The following is a 25,889-nucleotide window of genomic DNA, read 5'->3' on the forward strand; positions in this document are numbered from 1 at the left end:
ATTTACTTTAGTCATCATGGGGGAAAATAAATCTCCAAGACTTATTCATCTTGTCTATTTTGAGTGATTTTTAAGCTCTGTATCAAACTACTTTTGGTAAGAGTTCTTAACTAGTAAGTATATTTCTTTTCATAATTTACAAAAGTTTAGCAGTTTTCAGATATACTTACGTAACTAAAGATGCATTTAAAAACAGAATGGAGATTTTATCATCCAAGAAAGTAGTTATGAATTAAAGTACTAAAAACAGAAGTCTTTTAAAAATATGTATATTGTTCATAATAGCTCTATGTCTGAAAATATAAACCACCCTACTTCAAAGGAAGCTACTCTATAGTGCTTCAGTGGAATGAAATATGAATAAATGCTTCAAAACTCTACAACTTAAGAAAGAGTAGGTGATAAAAGGTATAAAGCTTTACTTCGAATACATAGTTTGTCTTAGAGTAGATTAACCACTCATCTTGCAATGAAACTGAAAAGGTATTTTAAAAAGAAATCAAGCCAGGAAAAACCCCAACAATTCCCAAAGTTCACCTTAATGCATATCAGGCTTCATTTTATGTTATTAAAGCAAAAATATTGCAAGACACCAATAAATGAAAGTACAGACTTCTGTGCTCCTGAATTAACACGTTATATAATTTACAGCCATATTGTAGTTTAGTTCTTTTAGCTCCAAAAGGAAATTGAGATGTTTTCTTCCGAATCTTACAGGATTACAGGAAGCAAAAATTGAAAAAACATTGAAAAAGTAATTTAAATAATATAAATATATTTAAGTGTTTAGGGTTTTTGCACCCTAAATTACTCTGACAGGCTATTGTTTCTTCTCTATCCCAATGGAACCCTAAAGATTTCTCTTCTGGAGAGGATAAAAAAGGGTTTCTGGACTGGGGAACACCAGGCTCAGTTGAGGAGGCACTGCTATAGGGAAACAGGAGGATTAAATAAAAGTTATGTAAGGAACAGTGTTGACACATTTAGCAGGAGACTGGAAAAGACGTCTCTGGGTAATTTAAATACCTGCAGGGAAAACATTTAAGGATACAGACATCCAAGTTCTCAAAAGAATGTCCCAGCCAGCTACTTCTCCACTGAAGACTAGAGTTGACAAGCCCAATACCCCTCCAGCATTCTAGTGGGTTTGGAGGAGAGCATCAAATGTGAAAAACTGTGGCCAAAATGGGGAAAAAGCAGTTTGAAGAAAACAAAGTCTAAAGAAGGTTAAAAAAAAAAAAAAAAAAAACAAGCAAAAACCCTCACACAATTATACAAGGAAAATAAAGAGTCTTCAAGAAAGGAATGGTACGCCTGGTATACTGCATAGCTCAGCTATCTACATCATCTACATATTTATACTCATTTAAACATCAAATATTAATATAAATAAATTATTTATGTCTATACCAGCAGATACAGTGATCCCTAACTTTTTTAAATCATAATTTTTAATGTAGCAGCTGGGAGGTAGATGCCTAATTAATCAGTTAAAGATGTGAAAGAGTCTGTCTCTGAAGAGCAGGAGGGAGCTAGGATTGAGGGGCTGCGAGGTTTAGTCAATACAACTTATTGGACTATTTGATTCCTTAAGTTCTATAGCACTTATAATACATGAGATATTTTTAAAAGTAAATTTTTAAAATAAACTAAATGAAAACTTTTTGCAGCCAGAAAAGAGGTGAGAAGAAACTAGCTTCTTCTAAAAAATGCATTGTATCTATTCCCTTGCACAGGTGGGGATGTCTCTTCTGGACTACAGTATGACAGGGATGTGGCTGGTGCTTGGTTTTGAACATCGTATCTTTGAACGCACTGTCGTATAAGTATCCACAGAAACTCTATGTTAGCTTGGGGAGCAACACAAATGTCTTTGTAGTTTCTTTGTCTCAATCAGGTTAGAGATCCTTGGAATACTACCGATCAGCATCTACCAACCACAGTGGGGTGACTTCTGTTTGAAGGGTTGGGATCTGTAATCCTTATAAATCAGATACTGTTGACATTGCCTAAGTCAGCGGTCCCCAACCTTTTTGGCAGTAGGGACCAGTTTCGTGGAAGAAACTTTTTCCACAGGATGGGGCAGGGATGGTTTCAGGATTAAACTGTTCCACCTCAGATAACCAGACATTAGATTCTCATAAGGAATGCACAAACCTAGGTCCCTCACATGTGCAGTTCACAATAGGATTTGCGTTCCTGTGAGAATCTAATGCCGCTGGTGATCTGGCAGGAGGCCGAGCTCAGGTGGTAATGCTCGCTTCCCAGCCAATCACCTCCTGCTGTGCAGCCCAGTTCCTAACAGGCCATGGACTGGTAGCAGTTCACAGCCCAGGGGTTGGCGATCCCTGGCCTAAGTCATCTGAAAATTATGTCTAGATTTCTACAGTCTTTTTTATTCTGAAATAATGACCAAGCCTGAAGCTGACCCCATTCAATAAAGCAGGGACAAGGGAAAGAAGATAATATTTTTCAAATACTAGACCTCATGCTAAGGGCTTTACATATTTTACCTCATTTAATCCTCACAGCAACACTACTGGGTAGATGTTATTATCTTTGTGTTTAAGATGAGAAAGCTGAGAAGTTAATTAAAAAGTCATACAGTAAGAAAAAAGGTGGGCTGAGATCAGAGCTCCAACGTACCTGATTCATTGTGTAATGTTTTATTTCATTCATTACCTATAAGGTCAGGCTCTATGAAGAACTAAATGTAACGAACAATAAGGATAGAGTGCTTCTAAAGGCGATGCTTGGAGTCTTAAAAGTAAATTTCATTGCACATTGAATCCTTTTATTTCTTGTGAAGAAACACTTCTATAAAAGTGAGTAGGAAAATATTAGGTACTTACAGATAATTGCCTTACACCTTGGTCATCAGAAACATATCTAATTGTATGTAGAGATCTACCTCTACCAGAAAACATACCAACAAATTCCAAAATAAATTATCAAACTCCACAGAGATCAGGGATTTGTGTGACAAGAAGGCTTTGCTAACAGTAATTCCTTGCTGACATGTTAATCTACTTTTGACAGAGTCAGCGCCTTGTAGATTGAGAGGAAACAATAAAAGGATATTTCCTGAAGTTGGCAAAGGCTCTTCAATTCAGTTTACACACTTGTAGGAAAGCAAACCTTTGATGTTATGTTGGTGAATAAAAGCAAAATAACAATCTATATATGTCATTTGAAGTGCAGGTTTGCTTCTGAGATGGATAAATGGGGGGAATTGTGACCTTGGACAGTTGGTGATGAGAGAGAGAGGGTTGGTATCAGAGTTGGTGCCAGAGCCATAGGAAACTAGGAATTGTAGGATGGTAGGTCCTTAAAGTTGTAAGGTCCATTGGAGGTCAGAAGGATAGACAGATCAGTTGTGCCTCTACCATTAGGGAGAGAGAACTCATAGCAAAGAACAAATGGTATCTCGGGATCTGTAAAGCATCATTCCAAAAGAAGATGCTTAAGTAGAGCAGCCGCATATCTCGCCCCCTCTCTCTTCTGACCCACAGCCCACACCCCTACTGACACATTTGAGACCAAATATTGCCATACTCCCTCCTCTCACACATCCCTGCAAGTCCCCATGCAGCCTCCGCTCTGATACCTTCAGTGTTAAGCAACTAAAAGCCTTGGGTGCCAGCTTATTCTATGCTTGGACAGCTCCAACTCCTTGTTATATTGAGTCACAGATCTTTCTGTAACATCCACTTATTTATCCCACTTCTGCAGTCTCAGTGGTGTTCTCTATATCATCCATATGCAAGTATCTGAAGATATCAGATAATTTTCTAGCTGCTTTGTATTATATTCACATATAGATGAGGTCTAGTAAGAAGTGTTAGATAGGTGGATTCTGGGATGAGTTAGTTGCAACTTGACCTTAAATGCAGGGAGCCTCTTTTGCCGAAAATTCAAAATCAATATCTGGCACTAAAAGTTGAAATGTTTACCTCCAACATTGACCCTTGAAAGCATACCACTTTAAAGACTAATTCATCTGACATTGCTGTTTGGTTGACAATTAACATGTTCACACATCTAGTAAACCTTTGGATTCCTCCCACATAATGCAAGCAGTCCGATTTTTGTGACAAAAACAACTATTTATCATTCCAGCCTTTTCATCCGATACTACGCCTTTTCATCTATTTCTATCATTCTTTCCAGACACTTTACTATACTATGATTGGTCACCTGAAAGTATTTTTTTAGTTCACCAGGGGCAAACTTTAATGCAGAGTGCTTAAAAAGTCAGAGAGGAAATAGATTAAACAGGGCTTAAATTCTCCCATACCAGCAGTTCTAACCAGAAACATGCTTCATATTTTTGGGAGAAAGCTTTGTAAAAATACATATGCCTAGACTACTATCCTAGGGAGTCTGGCCATGAGATGGTCTCTATTTAGATAAGCTGCCTGGGTAATTCTGATGTGCACTGTTGATTGAGAACCATTGTCTAACGTTGGTCCTACCCTTTGTGGTATCATTTAGCATTTTCCTTGACTAAGAACAATTTGGTTGGTTTCACTTTGTATCCGTCATTCTTTACCACATAGAACCTACGATCTGGTAGTGAGAGATTTCCAAAGAAGGTAATGTAGTAAGAGAAGAGTGGAGAGCTGAGGCCCAAACCAAGAATAGCATCACATTTAAGACAAAAAGGCAGCTCGTGGCACAAACAGTTTGCATGGAGTAGTTGGGGTGGAAGTAAGATCCCAGATGTTAAAAGCAGGCACTGGAGGCACAGCGGTAGCAGCATGAAGCAGGAAATCTACTCTGCTGTGCCCCAGCTCAGGATGCCCACCTCTCCCTGCCCCATTCTCCTGATATCCACACCCTCACCCATCTTTTTTTTTTTTTTTTTCCATTTTAGCAATGTGCTACAGCCAGTTAGAAAAATAAGGGAACAGGTAAGTATTATACCTGGATCACAGACCTTCTGTTATAACCACTCACCTCAAGTGCAATGAGCTTCCCATTACAACCACCTCGGGCCACAGTATCATGTAGGAGACAACTATACAGTCACAGGACACGACAAAGGGAAGAGTAAACAAGAGATAAAAAATAAAACTGTTGAGAAAAACTCCAAGGTACTAACGCAGAAGTGACTGTAATTTGGTTCCAGATGTCAAGTACAGGTAGCTTAGATGTTTCAATACCTCTTTGCTCTTGTGAATGCTGTGATTGAACAGAAACCCCACAACAAATTTCTGGAACGTATCTAGCCTAAAAACCTCCAAGCAAAGCTCAACACAACTTGAAAGCACTGGACTCACTGGGCAGGGGTTCCCGGTCCTTTGCTGGCTCCCTGCTGCATTCTTCAGATCACACACATTTTCTGGGAATTTGTTCCATGGTTTTTATTAGCTCTGTCTCTCAGATATAAATTCCTCGATATTTTATTCCAAACACCATCAAATATACAAGAATACATTCCCTACTCTTTCATATCTTTATTCACATAACTGCCCGACACATTTTTTTAATCCAGAAATAATTAGTGTGGAGTCTGTGGGCATATGAGTATTTCAAGAGCTCTCTCAAGTTGATTAACTCACTCATCATAAGGTAAGTTTATCTGCATAGATCTTTGAGATGCAATGTGCTTTTCCTCTCTGGAGACTCCTTTTGCACTCTTGAATATGTTGAAGTTTTCTTTGTTATAATAGCCCTTGTTCTAATAAAGAGAAGCTACTCACTCATTGGCCCAGGAGACCCTTTATTCAAAGTAGCCAGTATTGAACAGAGGATGCTTATTTGGCAGGAGCTCAATTTTAAAATAATAATAATAATAATTAATAATAAAATCAAGTCATATTTCAGCTTCCAGATTGCAAAAGATTGATATGACTAAGTCATTATACTTGATTCTTGACTTTAAGATGTACAAATAAAGAAAAGGTCCTGGGCATGTCTAGAAAGAGAAGCTCTTAACCCAAGTCTTCATGATTTTAGACTATAATTTTGAGTCAAGCTTCCTGTATATGAAAAGACTGCCCTAGCTCTGTGTTACTCTTCAAGAAGGACTGCCCGTCTAGAAGGAAAAACCAGCTGCCACAATCCCACCCATATGTGAAGCTATGTCCCCATCACTTTCTTGTACCCAGCCCATCAGAAGGTGGGTCTTTCCTCAATGGCTCATTTTCTCCAAGATTGTGGGGCTTACCTTTTGTTTCTTTACTCCTAAGACCTGCTGAAAGGAGGGTAGCCTGATTATTGTATCAACCGCTTTGTCTTGGATGTGGAGAGGAAAGTTTATAATTCTAGAACATTCTTACAGTCAGTTCTTTGTAATCAGTACAGATCTGCCCATGAGCCACTTTAAGCAATACATGCTGGAACAAAACAAATTCATCATGGTTTTCACTTTTAAAATAATAGTACCATTTTGGAAATTTTGAAATAGTTCTGGTAGAGGTATTTATAAATAGGCGTTTGCCAAATGTAGGAGGGTAGAGGGAAATTTCAAGCAGAAGAAACAATATATGCAGAGGTAAAAAGGAAGTAAAATCTTGCCATTAATAAGAAATTAAAAGAAGTTTGAAACAGATGATGAAGTATCATAAAATATCTACCTCAGAGTTGTGAGGAAGGAGTAAAGAAAGATAAGGCAAAGGTCAAATTATAAAACATTTTTTCTACATTAAGGAGCTTGAATTTTACTCTGAAGTTTGTAAGATCTACAGAAAGATTTTACTCATAGGATGACGTGGTCAAACTTTAGATTGAGAAAGATTAATCTGGCAGCTGTGAGAAGAGTGAATAGAAGAGTATCAGATTAGAGACAGAGAGACAACTGTGACTTTGGGGAAGTTAATCTCTCTGAGCATCAGTTTCCACATCTGTAAAGTGGAAAGTAATAAAAGCCTAAATTGTGCCATAGTGAAATGTACATATACAGTATGATATGTCTGAGATTTGGGAAGTACTCAATAAAAGACTGTTATATATATTATAAGCTGCCTGGACAGGGTCAGGGAAAAGAGTTGAGATGGGATTGGAGGGTGGCAGGAAATGAAACTGACTCACTCAAGAAACATTTCTTGAACATCTACTTTGCATCAGGCACAGTGTCAAACAATGAAATATACTTGTGGTCTAGTACATAAATCCTTCATGTGTTAGACATGCCTTGTATCCTAGCCGAAAGCTATCAACTGCAAAGGAACATGTACATTGCAAATAACCTATGATTAATGTTTCAGGAGATTTTTCCTCTAGATAGCTAAAGAAAAAACTCTTTGAAAATTATCCTTTCATTAATAGACAAATTTCTTAATCTTATATTATTTCTCAATCTTTTCTGTCATTGATTTCTTTACAACATTTATCCACATTATCTTACTCTTTTGTGAGTGAAAATCAAAGATAAGCACATTCACAATGGAAGAACTTTTGACATGCACAATATTAATTATTTCTTACACTGATTTTGTAGCTAAACAATAAAAGTAAAATGTGCTTTTTAGAGAAAAAATGGTCTCTATTTAATGTAGAAAACTTAATACTATATATTTTTATATTTTCCTGATTCATAAAGCATATTTTTATTCCACAGACGTTACATACTTTTGTGCTATAAAACTAAATTAAGATAAACAACTAAAATCTAGAATTGAAGAAAACGATTTTACAATGTTGTATAGTGTTGTATTATTAAAATGTACTTAATGAAAGCTAAGGTTGTATTTGAATGAGATAAAATGAAATAAACCTACCAGGTTACTAAATATTTATATATAAACTTTTCCTGAGGATATTTATAAATTCACAAAAGAACAAAGGTATGTCACCTTTACCAACTTTTTAATGTCAGTTTTCAAACAACACAGTTGAATCTTTTTTGATACTTGAATACCCTAAGGTTTACTTTTTTTTGTCCAGAGAGATTTTCTATTTAATTAGACTTTAAGAATAATCCTATCCACCCAAAGTATTACCTAATTAATTTTCTCCAGTAAAGTGCAGTCATTGCTACCAAAATCAATCTATACAGCCTCACAGTTTTCATTCTTCAAATAATTTCCCTCTTGTTCCTCTTTTTTTCTGACAAAAGAATTCTTTTTAGAATATATGTTTAAAAGAATTCTTTCTAGAGTATATTACTTTTTCCCCAGGGCTATATTAGCTCATTTGCCAAAGACTCATAATGCTAAAGGGAATAATTTGGTAAAGAAAAACCATATGACATCAAAACAGAAGTCAGTCCATCACTTTTCTGGACCAAGTATAGAAGATCTATTTTTGAGTGATAACTCACAACACATAATAGGCAATTTGAAATAATTACATTTATGGAATATCATTATTTGTTAGACATTTATCAAAAGAGCAACAACTAACACATATGAACTAGCAACAAATCTTCATGCATTTTTGAGTGACTTAAATCAGAACTTTGGACAAATAAAAAACTTTTTAAATATAAGCCCCTTCTTGGAAAAAAAATGTGCAACCACTTTAAATCATCAAAAAGAGGATAGAAATGACAAAGAGCATTTGAAGATATAATCATGAGATAAGACCCCTTCTCCTCTGTGTAAGTGCCCCTCTTCACAACCTGAAAGAGACTCCATTTTATTCTTATTCAAAAAATAAGAGAAAACATTTTTAATTTTCAAAAATATATTATTCATTTCTAGCATTCCTTACAAAAAGAATTTAGGAACACAAATCAATAATCTATAGGACTAAGTTGTTATTTTGAGTTGTAAAATTCACCAGTTTTTTCCAGGACTTGGATGCTATGCTTCCACTAATGAAATGAAATTCAAGGTAACTGGTTCAGAGAAAGCTAGTTATAAACATGATATAATGCTAAGAGTTGGCATTACTATTTGAATATGCTCACAGATATTTTTCCTCTTGCATTATCTTTATAAGCCTTTTATTTTATGTGTAGCTTACCATTCTTGAAAATAGAGATACCAACTCTTCATAATATGTAGTAGAGAGCTGTGGTCATCTTAATTAACATACTTGTTTATAAGTAAAATTTAAAAAACAGTTATTAAATATGTCACAATTTAAATCCTGGGCTAGTTTTAATTTTTAGATTGAATAGTTTTTAACAAAAGTTCACACTACAAGAAAAGTAAGAGTTATAAATGTATGAACCTGTTTGGGAACATTTATTCTTAGCTTCATTGTCTAGGAACAGTTTTATAAGCAAAAATGTTTAGCCAAGTTTGAATTATAGAATGGTAAGAATATAATTTAGGAAGAAAAAATCATGTAAAATGTCTGCAGATATGCAAAAATAATCTTATTTAGTCAGAAATATCTGCACTGTAGCACCAGTTGTGCTACCAGCTAATCCCTTCCTTCTTTGAAAATGAGAAGGAACAGATACTTCAGTAGATAAAATAGCACGCATACTAAAAGGAGCCTAAATTTATGGAACAACCTGTTCACTTCCTTGGGATTCTATCCAGAAGACACAGAGTTGTTTTTAATAACTCTAAAATGGTAGCATTTAGAAAGCTTAGTCTGAAGGAAAATAACAAAAGGAATGACTACAGTACACATACACCTATAGGACTTTTGTTATTTTCCTCCAAACTAAGGAATATATTACACAAAAAAAATATATATACGTGGCCAGGCACAGTGGTTCACGCCTGTAATCCCAGCACTTTGGAAGGCCAAGGCCAGCAGATCACAAGGTCAAGAGATCGAGAATATTCTGGCTAACATTGTGAAACCCCATCTCTACCAAAAATACAAAAATTAGCTGGGTGTGGTGGCGCATGCCTGTAGTCCCAGCTACTAGGGAGGTTGAGGCAGGAGAATCGCTTAAACCTGGGAGGTGGAGGTTGCAGTGAGCTGAGATCACACCACTGCACTGCAGCCTGGTGACAGAGTGAGATTCTGTCTCAAAAAAAAAATGTATATATATAGATATATTTATAAATATATATAAAAATAAACATGTCTGTGTATGTTACATATATAAAAAATATATATTATATATAAAATATATATATTTAAAGTCAGGATAGAGCAGGGCAGGTAGGGAATAGAGCATTTTGGTTTTCCAGGAGAAAAACAAAAGTTGTTAAGGTTTTGTCTTTAAGTTATACCAGGATAACATATTGCAGCAAATGGAATGATGGCCCCCAAAAAGATACATCAAAGTCCTAATTCCTGGAACCTGTAAATGTAACCTTATTTGGAAAAAAGAGTATTTGCAGATTTAATTATGTTAAGGATTTTGAGATGAAGAGAACATCCTGGATTATCTGAGATAGGTTCTAAATTGAGGGACAAGTGCCCTTATAAGAAACACACAGAAGACAGACACAGAGGAGAAAGCCATGTAAAGACCGAGGCAGAGGCTGAAGTGATGGGAAGTGATGGGGCCACAAGCCAAGGAAAGCTGACAGCCACCAGCAGCTGGAAAAGCCAAGAAATAGCACCTCCCCTAGAGTGTTGGGAAGCAGCACAACCCTGCCAACACCTACCTAGATGTTGGAATTCAGGTGTCCAGAATGGTGACAGAATAAATATCTGTTGTTTTAAGCCATTAGTTTGTGATAATTTATTACAGTAGCCACAGGAAAAGATAATGTGTATATGCTGTGTTTGTCTGTGTTTATAACACATATATGTATGCATATACTCATGCACTAAGACACTGCTAGTACCCCTTCACACGTACCATATCACATGAAATTCCATTAAATGGAGTTGAAATTAATCTCTGGAATATTATGTCTTAAGGTCGTTTAGTTTATGCTATCTGTTGAATATAATTGACATGCCAAGTACTGTGCTAGGCCCTCTGGAAACAACAATAAGTCAGACACCACCTGTACTCATGAAGCATCCCAGCGGAATATCGACAAGTGAACCAACATGGGAATATATTAGGATAACTCTTTCTAGGTATGGATGCATGGGAGCCCAAAGAAGAACATACAGCTCAGCATAGGAGGGGGCAGGAACAGAGATCACAGGGAGTTTTCCAGAAAAACAAACACCTAAAGTTAGTGAAACCTGAAAGATGAGTTTGCATGGTAGTGCTGGTACAATGGCATGCAAACTCATCCATTGTACCAGTGCTGGTACAATGGCATGGAGCAAGGGTTTAGATGGCATAGGGGAAGAATAGAGAAGGTTCAGGCTGAGAGAGCAAAATATACATGAAAGAAGTTCTGTGAGATAGCAGTGAGTGTGAAAGAGGCAAGGGATGAGACTAAGCTGTGGTCAGAGAGCAGAGAATGATGAGCCTCGTAAGTCATTCTAAGAAGTTTATACTCTATCGTAAAGGCATTGGGTGTTATTAGAGGGTTTTATGCAGAAAAAAGACAAAAGGGCATTTTAAAAAAATCATCAAAATCACTATCTATGGTGTTAACGTACATCAGAAAACATTGGAGCCAGAGATACTTTTTATGAGACAACAGTGGCAGCCCAGGCAAGAGATAAGGATGCTCTGGACTAGAGGAGCGATACAGGGGTGAACAGATAGGACATTTCCATGGAGTCATGAAGGGGTATAATAGAAACGAATTGACACTTGGGTAAGTAAGTATATGAGGAATAGAAAAGAGAGATCTGGGTTTCTAGCTTGAGCAACTGAGGGGATGGTAGTATTATTTCTCAATTCTGGAAAGTGGGCTGAGGGGCAGATCTTGGGGTAGGATATGATGAGCTCAGAGAAGCCAAGTAGGAGAGCCACCCCAGTGGAAGAAGAAAAGCAATTGGATATGTTGGTTTGTAGCTCAAACCAGAGATACCTGGGTTAGAGACCAGATTTGTAAGTCATCAGCACATAGATGATTGTTGAAGCCATAGGAGTAATTGGGAAATCCTAGAAAGAGCAAGTACAGTAAAAATTAGAAGGGACACAGATGGAACTTGCAGGAATACCACATTGTATAGACAGAGAAAGAGGAATCCCCAAAGGTGATAGAATGAGTAGCCAAAGAAATAGGAAGAAAACCAGAAAAGTATAGTATCACAAAAGCAGGCCAGATTTGAGATGAAGAGAACATCCTGGATTATCTGGGATAGGTTCTAAATTGAGTCCATGGCCAAAGGAAAGCCAGAAAGCCAGATTATAAAGACAGGAGTGTGCAGCTGTGTTAGATGCTCCAGTGAGTACTGTAATAACTCAGAATTTTCCAGAGCATTTATTGACCAGGAGATGATTGGTGGACTTGGTAAGATGTTCCAAATAGAGCAGAGGAGACAAAAGCCCAACTTCAGCAGGTTGAGTCTCATGGTGGGGTGGAAAAATGAAGTGAGTAGCAGGTGTGGTCAACTCTGGTCAGTGATTTATCTAGGAAGGGGAAAAAGAGAGAAAATGGAGGATCTGAACATTTGCTTTCTTTTTAAGATTGAAGAGGTCTGAGATGTTAATAATCAGGGTCATCTTTTAAAAAAAATAAATCAATATACCTGGTATTCATATATACTTTATAATTTTAGAATTGTGGAAAGGAATCTTAAAGGTAAATTAAATTTCTGTCTACCACAGGCATCCTTCTCATAAAGTCCCTGTTAGAGGGCTGTCCAGACACTTTCTGTGATGGGGGCTCACTACTTCATAAAGGCCCTGATTGCATCACTAGACCACTGTGTCATTTAAAAAGCATCTTCTTAAAATGGCACAAGCACACCTTGCCATGATGTAAAGGACCCTTAGCTCCAGTTCTGCCTTCTGGTACCATATGTGAATAGAACCATTGTGTGTCCTCAGTTCTTCCAATCTAAGCCCTCCCCACCATCCAGGGTACTCTGCTCCGGGGGAATCCTCGTTTATGAATATGCATTTTAAAGATTAGTGCATCCAACTATATAATTAAAAGCAACATCTTAAATGTCACATTGTCAGTGCTGAAAACAGCAGGACTGTTATTGCCTATGATCTGAATTTCTGTTAAGATAGCATGAGCCCATTGTCAAATAAACAGTTAAAAAAAAAAAGCTGTACTTTGCCTCTGGTCCTGTCAAGCATGACAAAGTTCACTGACCACCACAAAGGAACACTAAGACTACTTAATGCGGAGAGATCTCTCTTGAGAGAGCTGATTGTTATCCTCGCAGTGACCTGGTTATCATCTTTTTCATAAATTCAGTAGCCATTCTGGCTTTTTATAGCATCCACATCTGCTACTAAGAGGTCAACTGTGCCACTCAAATCTTGCTCTAAAGGACTATAGCCTAATCTTGTCTTTGCTACTAGTACCTGTGGCCATTGAGTAGAAGACCAAGGAGTCACTTACCCTGTCATTTAAATACAATGCACAGGCTGTAAATAGTTTTCAATGTGCTTTTTATTATTTTATTGCCTTTTTATAGAAATAAAATATAGGTTTTCAATACAGCTACCTTCTAAGGATTTAAATGTTAATGCCTTTTAAAAGCCATTTTCCCAGGAATGCATCTGATGGTGTAACAGGAAGTGTCATAATAAAACGAGTATTTCCCCTGGATCCCATATCTTTGTTTTGATTTTACATTCCTTCATTCATTCAACAAATATGTAATGAGTGTCTCCATGTGCTGGGCACTGTGTTGGATACACAGGCTAGAGCAGTTGACAAAATCCACAAGATTCCTGTCTTCACAGGGTATAACCCCATGGAGAGATGGATACTGCCCAAGTCAGCACACACACACCGTTGTATAATATTCAGGGGTTTGGATGGGTGCTGTGGCAAATGGGAATAGGGCATTCTGAAAAGTAAAACTAGGGCAGTACGTGCCTAATTTGAAGAGTCAGAAAAGTGACATCAATCTGAGATCTAAAGGGTGAGTAGGTGTTTTGCTTTTCTGGTTTTGTTTTTTGTGTTTTCCAGAGAAAGAGTTGGGGAAGAGCATCTCATGCAGAAAGAGCACAAAACACTCTCTTTGAAGGTTCTGAGGCTGTTTTCAACCTTAATTTTTCCCTAAGGCATTACAGACCTCTAAGACATCTTGGTTTGATCTGTGCAAATGTAAGACATAGCTATAAATTAGATAGTGAATACATTTTGCAGGTGTTAAAAATGGATTCTCTGGCATGCAAATAAACCCAGCCTCCTCAATCATATGTATGACAAGACAACAATTTCTGGAGGTGCTAGCTCTTTCAAGGATTAAAGCACTATATCAATATTTTATATATGCTGAAAAACTGGCACAATTTTTTTTAAGTTCAAGATTATTTTGTCAAACAACATGAAATGCTCTGAGTTATAGGTCCTCTCTGTGTTAGAGTGTGGGAAATCCTTAAAGAGAGCTTGTGATCAGTCAAAACCGAGAGAGTAAGTTTCTCACATGTATTTGCATTAATTGCATTTAAAAGCACTATTTTGTTTTCGGTAATACCTGATGATGAACCTTCCAGAGAGGAGTAGAAGGCCCATTTCAGGAAAGATTCACTGATCAGAAATGCTGATACAGGTCTAAGTATCTTGAGATCTGTCTTCCAGGCTCATGAATGTGAAATGGTATCACAGGGTGACCCTCTATCTGATTTGCCTGGATTTTTTTGTGGTTTTAGCATGAGAATCTGTATGTCCCAGGACACTCCTCTCTCCCAGGCAAACTGGGATAGTTGGTCACCAGACTGCAATAAGGATTGGCTTCCTGTGATTTATGGACTCTGCGGACCATCTTTTGAAGATCTTGAAGCCCTGTGATGGCACAGGCTGCCCAGTTCTTAGAAGAGTCCCATGCTTGGTTTAGTGCTTTGCTATTGCTGTTTTAAGTTTGTAAACGTTTGAACAAGGGGTCCTACATTTTCTCTTTTCTCTGGGCCCTATAATTTATGAAGCTGGTTCTATCTGGACTTAGTATTTATTGAGCTTTTACCATGTATTGGGCCCTGAACAAATGGCCTTATATTAGTTCATCTAATACCTAATTCTGAAAGGGAGTTATTATAATGTACTAGTTTTACAGATGAAGAAACTGTGGAAGATGGTAAGCAATTTAACAAGATAGTTAACTGACAGGAACATAAATTCAAATTAAGAACTGCCTGGCCCCAAGTCCCTTGAGCTTTCTGCTCTGCTGTGCTGAGGCTTAAATAGCACCCTGCAGTGGGGATAGGCATTGTCAGGTTCCATCTTAGGAAGTTATTGATTTTGCTGATCCCAGATGGTCAAGTATTGGCAACTTTGTAGAGTTCAAACTGATAATAAAAGCCATATTAAAAATCGCCACTGCTTTAGACATGAACAATTCCCCCTCCTATCTTAGGCTTTCTACAATTTGTCTTTGACCTGGCAACTGACATTGTTTTTATTATATCCTCCTTTAGATCTTCCTTGAAATGAAGGTGGTATGTATGTATGTATGGGGCCTGGCATGAGGCAAGATTGGAATTCACAATTCAATTAAAGAAAATAGGCAAATGACAAAGTTAGGAAAGGATTTGAGAGGAAGAGCTCTAAAGCTAAACAGGTAAAATGGCCTCCTCTGGCTTCTCCCTGAGTCTTCTTGTATGTTCTGTTCACTCCGGTCTCTAATAGCTGTTTGGATGCAGAATCAGAATTTTCCATGGGACTTACTATTGATGCTCTTCAGAAATACTGCCCTTTCCTCAACTGCTGTCTTCCTTAGAGCAAGTTTAAGTGAACTTTTCTGAAGGTCCTTGGAAATTGAGAGAATACAGTTCCAATCTTTATTTTCATTTCTCAATTCATCTAGAAGCACCATTCTATTTTCAGTTATTCCTGAGGGCTAACCCTGCAGTAATTGTGGCAACCTATCTCTGTGATTGTATCACTGTATCTTCTTCGGATCCAAGCAACCACCAAGTCCATGTGTGTTCTTGCTAGAATTGACCATCAGGGCTTCAAGATCTTCAAAAGATGATCCGCAGAGTCCATAAATCACCCACTGTCACAGGAGTTCTTCCACTTGTCTGATCATAGGAATCATCAGACCCTCCACCTGTGAGTTACATGACCTTCCTGGAGATTTTAGTGTATTAATGACAGGGTGTGGTGCAGAATACAGAGAAGAGAGTAAAGGCCCAGGGGGATCTGCTCAGGCAAATGTGAGAAACGTTCCTGAAGCCTTTTTCTGTGTTTTATAGTTTTCACCTGTTTTACTCTGAAACTGAAAATAAGAGACTCTCTTTTACTATTATGGTGAAATAGCTGAAAAAAATGCCAAAATCCACATATTTTTCACATAAACTGATTAAAAGTAACTAGAGACATGCTGACATTTAGGAGAAAGTAGGTTAATTAAAAGATAAGTTTAAAAGATAAGTTTTCAAGAAAAGAGATTCATTTTTAAAAAATATTCAGAGGTCATGAAGATCCCACTACTGTGTGACCACTTGGGAAATAAAACACACGCACTTACATGCATGAATGCATGCTTACTTACTTACACACACACACACACACACACACACAGTCTCTACTCCATGATATGGACAATTATGCTACCTATGACCTAAATCCTGCAGGACTGCTATTGGTGATACTGTCAGTAAGATGAAAGCTTTTCCAATATATATATATATATATATATATATATATATATATAAGCTGAGCCTTTTAGCCAAAACTGGGAGGTGGCATTAACCTTTTCATGCTCTTCATGCATATTCAAAACAAAAATCATTTCTCGTGCATCAGTTGTAATTGATAATGTTACACTCTTATTGTATTAGAGACCATAAAGCCTTTGAACACACACACACAAAATCTGAGTGTTGCTGGGTTCTGCTCCCAAAACTCCTGGGTTTGGGGGACTTTTTTTGATATATCCATATATTACTCTAACGAGTGGCTGCTGAGGAGCTGCCTTCCTCATCCTGCCTATGGGAGCTGATCATGCTCTAACTTCTATGCCAAAAGCACTCTGGATGACACAGTCTTATGCCTCTAATGAAAGCGGAGAAGAAAACCGTAGAGGTCAGGGGCTGTTTTGAAGGTCTCTTGAGGAGGTCTTTGCAAAGGCAGTCATTTCCTTTATCAGCACACATTAACAAAAACCTTCTGGTGGGGAGTCTGACTTGTCTGTATCAAGTAGCGGTTAGAAAAAAATAAAGTGATTAATAGAAAATGTCAGCTAAAATGAGACTTTTTAACTGCCTCACTGACCTTAGATGATAGCTTCAAGTAGGTCTTTCTTTTCTTTATAGACAAGAGAATATGACAGAACAAAACACAGTGATGACAAAATGTGGTGATCCAGTGTGGCTCTAGGTTTCAGCTTTCAGAGTGAAACAATGCCATTCCAAGAGGGTTTTTTCATCCTTGATTCTCTATAATCTGCACATTCCTTTACTTGTTCTTTTAGCTATATTCCCCCCAGGGGAATATTGTGGCTTGGCTGTGATGGAATAAACCAGACTAAGGAAGGTAGAAGCTAAGAGTCTAGTGAGACACAAGTGATCAAACAAAGGATAGGCACCAGCCCATGAGAACAATATATGGAATGGGTTAGTCAAAGGACAGGTCGACAGCAGTGTGAGCCCATAGGTTCCAACTAGAAGGTGCATCTATAGGAAATGTTCAGGAGGAAAGGGAGATACAATGCATGGTAAGGGTATGTAATGTATCGATTTTTAAGCAAGAGACAATAAGTGATGGTGTTAGAAGGCAGGTGGTTGGCATTAGAATTCAGGCACAACGAATCTAGCATTCACTGGCAGGAAATCCAGATAAGCACAGTCACCAGGCAACAAAGTTGGAACTCCATCTCAAACAGCAAGGCAAGAGATCAGTTACTAGGAAACCAGGATACCCAAGTTAGAGAGAGATCAGCCTTCTTTACCGAAACATCAGAGATTACATACTCTATCCTCATTTTTATGCATTATGCTAAGGAAGTAGACGTTTAAACCAAATCCTGGATATGCAAAGAAAATGTCAACCCATAAGGGCCTCTACACAAAAAATATATATATATTGAGAAGACGAAACTCAATTCATTGTCTTTCCCTGGTTAGCTAATTATGTAAGTCAAAAATTAATTGGTATACTATACATGTGAACTTTCAAAGGAGTTAAGAAATACAACTCTTTATTATTAAGCAGCAGCTATTCATTATGAAAATGTCCTTTAATCTAGTTGGTTGTTATGTCTTATCTGCCAAGATGCACCGCCTAATACCACAGTTTTGCTGTGGGATCTATGTAATCAGTCCTCCTGGTTGTCAAAGCATCATCTCTAGAGATTTATTCCAGTAATCTAAGAAGAAACATGAAAGTCCTGTTTGTAGCACATAATTGAATATTTTAAAGTTCCTTTTGGATTTCCTTTTCATATTTGCTTGCTGATCAACTGAAATCCATTTTCAGGTTATAAATACAAAAGTAAGAGCAAAAATCAGAGGCAGAATAAAGGAAAAGGTATCCACTGTGAATCCATAGAAGTGTTGATTACATATATACCTTATAAAGCAAGGAAACTCAATTTTTACCTTGCACATGGTTTCAATTTGTTGTTATCTACAAAAATCTCCAACCCCTGATTTTGGTCAATGATGTAAAATTATTTCATATTTTTAAATTACTAAATATTTCAGGTCTACAATGTATATGTAGATACATAATACTTGAGAGAGAGAGGAGAGCTATTAGTTATAATAAATGTCATTACTTTGTGTTTTCTTCTCAGTGATTCAACATCAGTGGTTATCAAAGTGTGGTCCCCGGACCCAAAGTAGTATCACCAGCAAACTCGTTAGAAATACAAATTTGTGGGCCCAGGCCCAAACTTACAGAACCAGAAACCCTGAGGGTAGTGCCCAGTATTCTGTTTAACAACAAATTCTGATTCTGATGAATGCTTCAGCTTAAGAGCCACCGTTCTACACCTTGCAGATGACTTCCAAATCGACATCTGTTTCCAAATGCCTAATGAACAGACTTAGAGATATAGCACAATCCAAATATCTCAAAATTGAAGTTTGTCATCTCCTTGATAAAACCAGTTCCCTTTCCCTGTACTCCCTAATACTCCCTGTACTCCTTAGCTAATCAGAGCTGTCTAATTACCAAGTGTGTTAGTTGTCTATCATTGCATTAAAAATTCCCCAAACTCAGCTCACACAGTTTCTGAGAGTTGGAATTCTGGAACAGCTTACCTGAGTGGTTCAGGCTCAGGATCTCCTGTGAGGTTGTGGTGGTCAAGATGTCAGCTGGGGCTGGGCGCGGTGGCTCACACCTGTAATCCCAGCACTTTGGGAGGCCAAGGAGGGCGGATCATGAGGTCAGGAGATCGAGACCACGGTGAAAACCCATCTCTACTAAAAATACAAAAAAAAAAAAAAAATTAGCCAGGTGCAGTGGCAGGCACCTGTAGTCCCAGCTACTCAGGAGGCTGAGGCAGGAGAATGGTGTGAACCCGGGAGGCAGAGTTTGCAGTGAGCTGAGATCGTGCCACTGCACTCTAGCCTGGGTGACACAGCGAGACTCCATCTCAAAAAAAAAAAAAAAAAAAAGAAAAGAAAAGAAAAACAGATGTCAGCTGGGGCCGTAGTTATATAAAGACTTCTTTGGGCTAAAGAAATTACTTTCAAGCTCACTCACATGGCTATTGTCAAGAGGCCCCAGTTCCTTACCACGTGTGCCTACCATAGGGCTAATTAGTAGAAGGCAGCCACTTCCTCCAAGCAAATATTCAAGAATGAGCAACCAAGAAAAAAGGGCACCTGATTTTATAACCTAATATCAAAAACCACACACCATCACTTCTGCCATTATTGGTCAATGAGGCCAATCCTGGTACAATGTGGGAGGGGACTACATGAGCGTGAGACTACCAGGAGGTGGGGATCATTGGGAGCCATCTTGGAAGCTGTTAACCATGCCCAGACAAGTAATACCAGGAGATTTCCAACTCTCTTACTCTCACTGCTATATACAACCCGTAGCCAAGACTCATCAATTATTCAGTATCTCCCATGCCTGTCCCCTTCATTATAGTACATTTCCCAACTCACTCTTCTATCGCACTGTCTTGCCTCCAATCTCTATACTATTCCAACATTCCTTCTCACAGCTGAGCAACATTCCTAAAATATAAGCCAGATTTGCCACAAAAGACCTTCAAAACCTCTCTGCTTCCTATCAAGTAAGTGATTCTTACTTAGAATGGCATTTACAGCTTTCTCTGACATAAATATAATCCGTCTTCCCAGGACCATTTCCTGCTATAACTCTTCATTCTTCTCTCTCCAGGCCAATGATTGGATATCTTCCCCAATTCTTTGTTCCTAACAAAGCTCTTTTGATATTCTGTTTATCCAGAACATCCTTTTTCCACTCCAAAGCCCAGATCAGATGCTGTCTTTACTGATATTCCAGTCAGAATGAATGACTATCATCCACAGCATGTTATACCTCCAATACAGAATTAGTTGCAACTGTAGTTACTTGTTTAAGAGTCCTTATTTCACATACAGATTTTAATCTCCCCAGGGTTAGGGGTTTTCAGTTATCTTTATTATCAATACAATATTAGGGTTTGTTGCTTAAAATATATAATTTTAATAGACCCTTTCATATGAGAGATGATTCATACTATTCTCAACAACGCAAAGGAAAGGTATTTAAGTTTGAAATAATCATGACTATTCCCCTAAAGAGTAGCCCTTCCTACAAAGTTTCTAGTTGGAAAAGTAGCCTACAATATCCAGGCTATATTTTCATTTGAAAGACTTTTCCTACAGACAGATGGGACAGTCTGCTTTTACAACGGAACCTAGAAACGTGCATGGAGATGGAAGTGGTGAAGGCTCATAAGCCTGGCTTATAAACGTGTTAAAATCTAGGGTGATGGGAACCCCTAAAGGGTTTTTACAAGGGAAGTACCTGATCAGATTTTTATTTGGAGGAATTGCCTCTGGGGGAATTAGAGGCTGCCTGTCTGAATTGGACGGGGGCAGAAGTCAAGCCAAGGGGTGATGATGGTACGCTTGTCTACAGTGAAGGCAGAAGAGATGGAAAGAAGAGAGTTGCTCAGGAGGTAGAACTGGCCAGACATGATGATTGATTGTAAGGGAGAGAGCTGAAGGTCTGGAATGATGCCCAGGTGAGGATTTTGTGCCTGTAAATCTGGACTTAGGATCAGGACTCAGTGGGGAAAAACACTTTAGAGCATGAACTTTGCACAACATGGTACTAGCATCATTGTCATGTATGGAGGACAGCCCATTGTGGAGAGAGGCCACAGGAGCTATCGGGAAATTACGCTGACCTTTTTTCACAAATGAATGGGCTCAAAATTAGATTCTTACACCGACTGACTAAAGGGAAAGCTATTAAACTGTCAGAGAAGAGCTCTCCCTGGTTTTTATGAATTACCATGATTCATCATTCCAGGGGAAGGAGCTGAGCAAGAATCATTTCCGCTGCTTCTCAGGAGTTCCTGAAGGATCACACACTACAGCGTGAAAGCAGGAAGACTGATTCATAATGATAGCATCAAATATCAAATCGAACCTCTAAATACAAAGTATGCATGCTTGATATGTGATTATCAGGCATGTGATGAGGTTTTACTAAATCAACTGATTGTTCTGGTTGGTATTATGAATGCCCTTTCATCTGAGGGTAGGGGTGATAGAGATACAGAAGATAGCCACATATAACACAAAATCTTTCTAACTAAACATAGTTGACACCAGTTATGACATTCTCACATATAACATGCTTCATGTGATTAAAGAAGTTCTTATATTACATGATACATTTGACTACTGGTGGGGAAATTGCCAATAAAATACAGCTTATCTTGCAGGGAGTTTTTTAAACATTTGCATTTGAATACCCTTAGAGGAAGCAAGTATCTTTCAGCCTACAGCCACAGATATGCTTAATTCTCTCACTGATAGTATTACCTGGCTTCTGAGTTGGGAATTCTGAAGGAGAACAACCAGGAATGCTGAAATGGGGCCGAGCGCGTTGGCTCACGACTGTAATCCGAGCACTTCGGAGGCCGAGCCAGGCAGATCACCTCAGGTCAACATGGTGAAACCCTGTCTCTACTAAAAATACAAAAATTAGCCAGGCATGGTGTCACACACCTGTAATCCCAGCTACTTGGCAGGCTGAGGCAGGAGAATTGCTTGAACCTGGGAGGAGGAGGTTGCGTGAGCTGAGATTGCACCACTGCACTCCAGCCTGGGGGACAACAGCGAGACTCCGTCTCAAAAACATAAAAAAGCAGCAAAAAGAGTGCTAAAGTGGGTATCCTTGAGAGCAATTAATACAAGTCACCGAGCTAATTTGAAAGGAGACAGAAACACAGGAGGGTCGCCCTGAAGCTTAGAGTACCTCCCTGCCCAGGCTATGCATCATCCGTCTGAAGCCATGCTGGCCCTAACCCTTATTATTCCCCTTAATAGCTCTTAAGATACAATCCCTAAGAAGACTTAGGAGGTCCTGTGTGTTTGGATCCTGCTCCCACTTCCAGATTCTTGTCCCATCACTCACTCACCTTTCAGCAATCTGACCTCCATCCCCACAGAGCATCGCAGGTCATCGCAGGAGAGCCCTGTGTGGCATCCCACCCAGCTCCCTCTTCAAGCCCAAGGCACGCATTTCCCCCAGCTGCTAGGAATTTAAGCTGCTTAGCTCACACCTGAGTCCCACTTTGGGAATTGCCCTCACCTGGTTCTCCTAAGGTCATGCCCCCACCTCGGGACAGAAGATTGGTCCATAAGTAGCCTCAGAGGCCTCAATTTTAGGCAGCTCCAAAGGACACCCCAACTCCAGAGCCTCCTCCTTTCCTTACAGGGGTTATTCATGAAAGCACACCCGATAAACACCTAGCCACAAATCTCTGTTTCAGAGTCTGTTTCCAGGTATCCCATACCAGGACATAAGCCCTCCTCATGCCTGCCCCAAAGCCTTTGTTTCTGTTCTTCCCTCTGTCTGAAACATTCTTCAGCCATCCTCCTTTCCCTCTTTCCCTAAGTGTCTCACCTACTCCTCTTTCTTAGTTCTAGGGTCACTTTTCCAAGAATGTCTTTCCTGAAAGTCCAGTCTAATTCAGGTCCCACTGTTCTGTGCTTTCATGGAAACCAGTTCCCTTCCTTTACAGGACTTCCATTTGCAATTGTGCAGACATTAATTTGCATGTCTGCCTTACCTACTCCAGTAAACTCCATGAGAGAAGGAGCTCTGTTCCTTCTCACATTGGTGTTCCAGCATACAGCCATGAATCTGGCTCAAGTTTGGAATTCAACCAATAGACATTAAATTGTCTGGTGGATTAATTGATTGATTGGTGAGTGAATGGCCTCTGCCATCAAAGTCCTTTCTTTTTCTGACTCATCTTCCTGATAACAGGGAGCCCCATTTTCTGGTGACCGTTCCTCATGGTGAGGTTTTTAAAGTGCAACCATGTGATAAGCTGTGATTACTCTTTACCAAGGTCATCGTAGGCATTGTATGTTTCATCTGTCAAATGTTAATCATCTAAGAATGTTGAGGCTGAACATGAGAGAAATGTATGCCTCTTCAGCACTGTACTTTCATGGTAGGAATTCCAAATAGCTAATGGACAATAATAATAAAATCGCTTAGTATTTAAATCAGGATCACTACTTCACCAAAGTCTTTTAAAGTGTTTGTAGTAAAGTTGTGGGAGATTGAGCTCTAAAATGCGGAGGAAAAGAGCTCTTTTTGCTTCTACTTTCAGAGGCTTTTGTTCTAGAAATTATTTTTAGTGTTGGTAAATTATGCTAATTAAGACAACTAAACTAAAAAAGTATATTTAGAACTAACAGAACATATTTTACTAATGGTTTATGATTTCCCAAGCAGATTTAAAATTAGATTTATGTTATTTTAAGATATTTTTGTTTATCCAGCCAAATGTCACCCTAAAGGCCAAGCTGGCCAGAGAAAAGGGAGAAATTACTCTCCAACCAGCATTTGCTAAGCACATTCACTGAGCAAGGAATTCAAGGCCAAGGTCATTGGTGTCAGGAGAGATATAGTCTCGGAGGTTGCTGAATGATTCTAAAATCTTGTTAAGGACTCTGAAAAAGAGAAGAGAAAAGCCAGATCTTGACAGGCAGGAGCTTGCCTGGTGCTGTCAGTACTGTCCTGGCACTAAGAGCTAGGTTGTGGTGCTGTCCTGCTGAACATAATTTCACAGAACACCCACATCAGTCAAGTACCCTGTATGACTTTGATAGATCATGACAAAATCAAGACGCTTCCAAAAGATGTCCGAACTTGGACAAAAACAAGAACATTGTCCAAACCCCCCAAAATATTAAACATCCCCTACCCTAGCTGATATAAAAGCTGCTTCTTTACCAATTACAGCTTTAGCCTCACTTCATTCCTCCTGCCATATAGATAAGATTTATAAAAGATACCCAGTCATAGAATTGCTTCCCAACAGCATCCAATCTGGAGCAAAACCTACTTCCTTGAATCTTCTCGAAAATTGTCTAACACAAGCCCAGATCATGTGGGTCCTTTCTGCCACATTCTTATTGAGTCACCCCACAGCTCTCCACGGTATATGGTCTTCCTCATTGGAACAAGTCAATAAACTCCATTTGGTTTAGCTATGGTTGTACTCCAGCTGGTCTTTCACTGGGGGCCATAGACAACTCTCAACAGAGAAAGAAGTAACATTTAGAGAAGATATGGTTATAGTCAAATTGCCTTTATTAAATATTTAAACTTGAAATATACACACTTATTTCCACACCTTCACTCTAAAGCCAAACAAATAATTTCATAGTGTAGTAAACATTTGGGGCAAAACAAATTACGAATCAAGTCCTTCCTGTATCTCAGATAGGAAATGATAAATGATGGAAAGTCAGGAAATATAATAAATAGGGAAACAAAAGAACTATAACCTTTTAAGTAGCAATTGTCAAGACCATTAATTAGAGTCCTGGTGAAGCACAGTTGTCATGGGGAATAGGAGAAGAGTGGCCCCCGAGGAACAGAGTGAGCCCTGAGTATTAGGGCCAAAGCTCAGGCGTAGAACTATGCAGGTGATATGGCTTTGCAAGGCCACAGGCATCGTGCTTTCCCGCATATGCCTTTACCTAAACAGTCTGTTTTCTTCTCTATTGTAGAATGTTATTCATTTACTTATATTTCATCTGATTTAGTTCAATGGTATATGGGGACTTTTTTTTTTTTGGTCTTTACATATCTATAAAGGCGCTGTTATCCAAGTCTCAAGTTTAAGTCTTAAGTTTTACCCAAAAAAGTTTAGAATAATCTAAGGAAAGTATTCTTCTGTGATGTATTTTTAAGCAAACAGACATCAGAGGGAAATTTGATTTATCCAATAATTAAAGGAATAATACTAAGTCCATGTATCTTTTTTATAATGGTATACTTAATCTGAGAACATCAGAGCATTGTAACAAAGACATTCCATGCTACAGTCAAAGAAACACACATCTAAGAGGTGCCAACCCTAACCAAACAGGCACAGTGAGGATAGTGTTGCTCCGACTGATAGTTCCAAGTAGTAGCTTCTTATTTTTTAAGTTATTTTAATTTTGATTTTTCACAAATGTCAAGTACAACGTTACATAAAAACATGTATTGGGCCGGGCGCGGTGGCTCATACCTGTAATCCCAGCACGTTGGGAGGCCAAGACGGGCAGATCACAAGGTCAGGAGATCGAGACCATCCCGGCCAACATGGTGAAACCCCATCTCTACTAAAAAAATACAAAAAAATTAGCTGGGTGTGGTGGTGCATGCCTGTAGTCCCAGCTACTTGGGAGGCTGAAGCAGGGGAATTGCTTAAACCTGGAAGGCGGAGGTTGCAGTGAGCCAAGAATGTGCCACTGTCCTCCAGCCTGGCAACAGAACAAGACTCTGTCAAAAAAAAAAAAAGTATTAACAGGCAATACAGTGTGAAGATTAAGAACATAGACTACATTTAAACAGACTTGGGTTTTCAGCCTGACTCTATTGCTTTCA

The 25,889-nt window shown here is 38.6% G+C and overlaps 1 long non-coding RNA gene across 1 annotated transcript in view; it reads right to left on the reverse strand.

Annotated features, from left to right (window-relative positions):
• Positions 1–25,681, reverse strand: part of LOC134733220 (uncharacterized) — a 48,869-nt gene extending 23,188 nt beyond the window's left edge. Inside the window, exons 1-2 of the long non-coding RNA XR_010116740.1 lie at positions 25,531–25,681; positions 19,055–19,216 (exon numbers count right to left, since the gene is read on the reverse strand). This is a non-coding gene — a long non-coding RNA (uncharacterized lncRNA). The remainder of the gene's footprint in view (positions 1–19,054; positions 19,217–25,530) is intronic.
• Between the last annotated feature and the right edge of the window lie 208 nt (positions 25,682–25,889).

The sequence above is a fragment of the Symphalangus syndactylus genome, chromosome 2 (genome assembly GCF_028878055.3).
Source record: "Symphalangus syndactylus isolate Jambi chromosome 2, NHGRI_mSymSyn1-v2.1_pri, whole genome shotgun sequence".
In the NCBI taxonomy this organism is placed as follows: Eukaryota; Metazoa; Chordata; class Mammalia; order Primates; family Hylobatidae; genus Symphalangus; species Symphalangus syndactylus.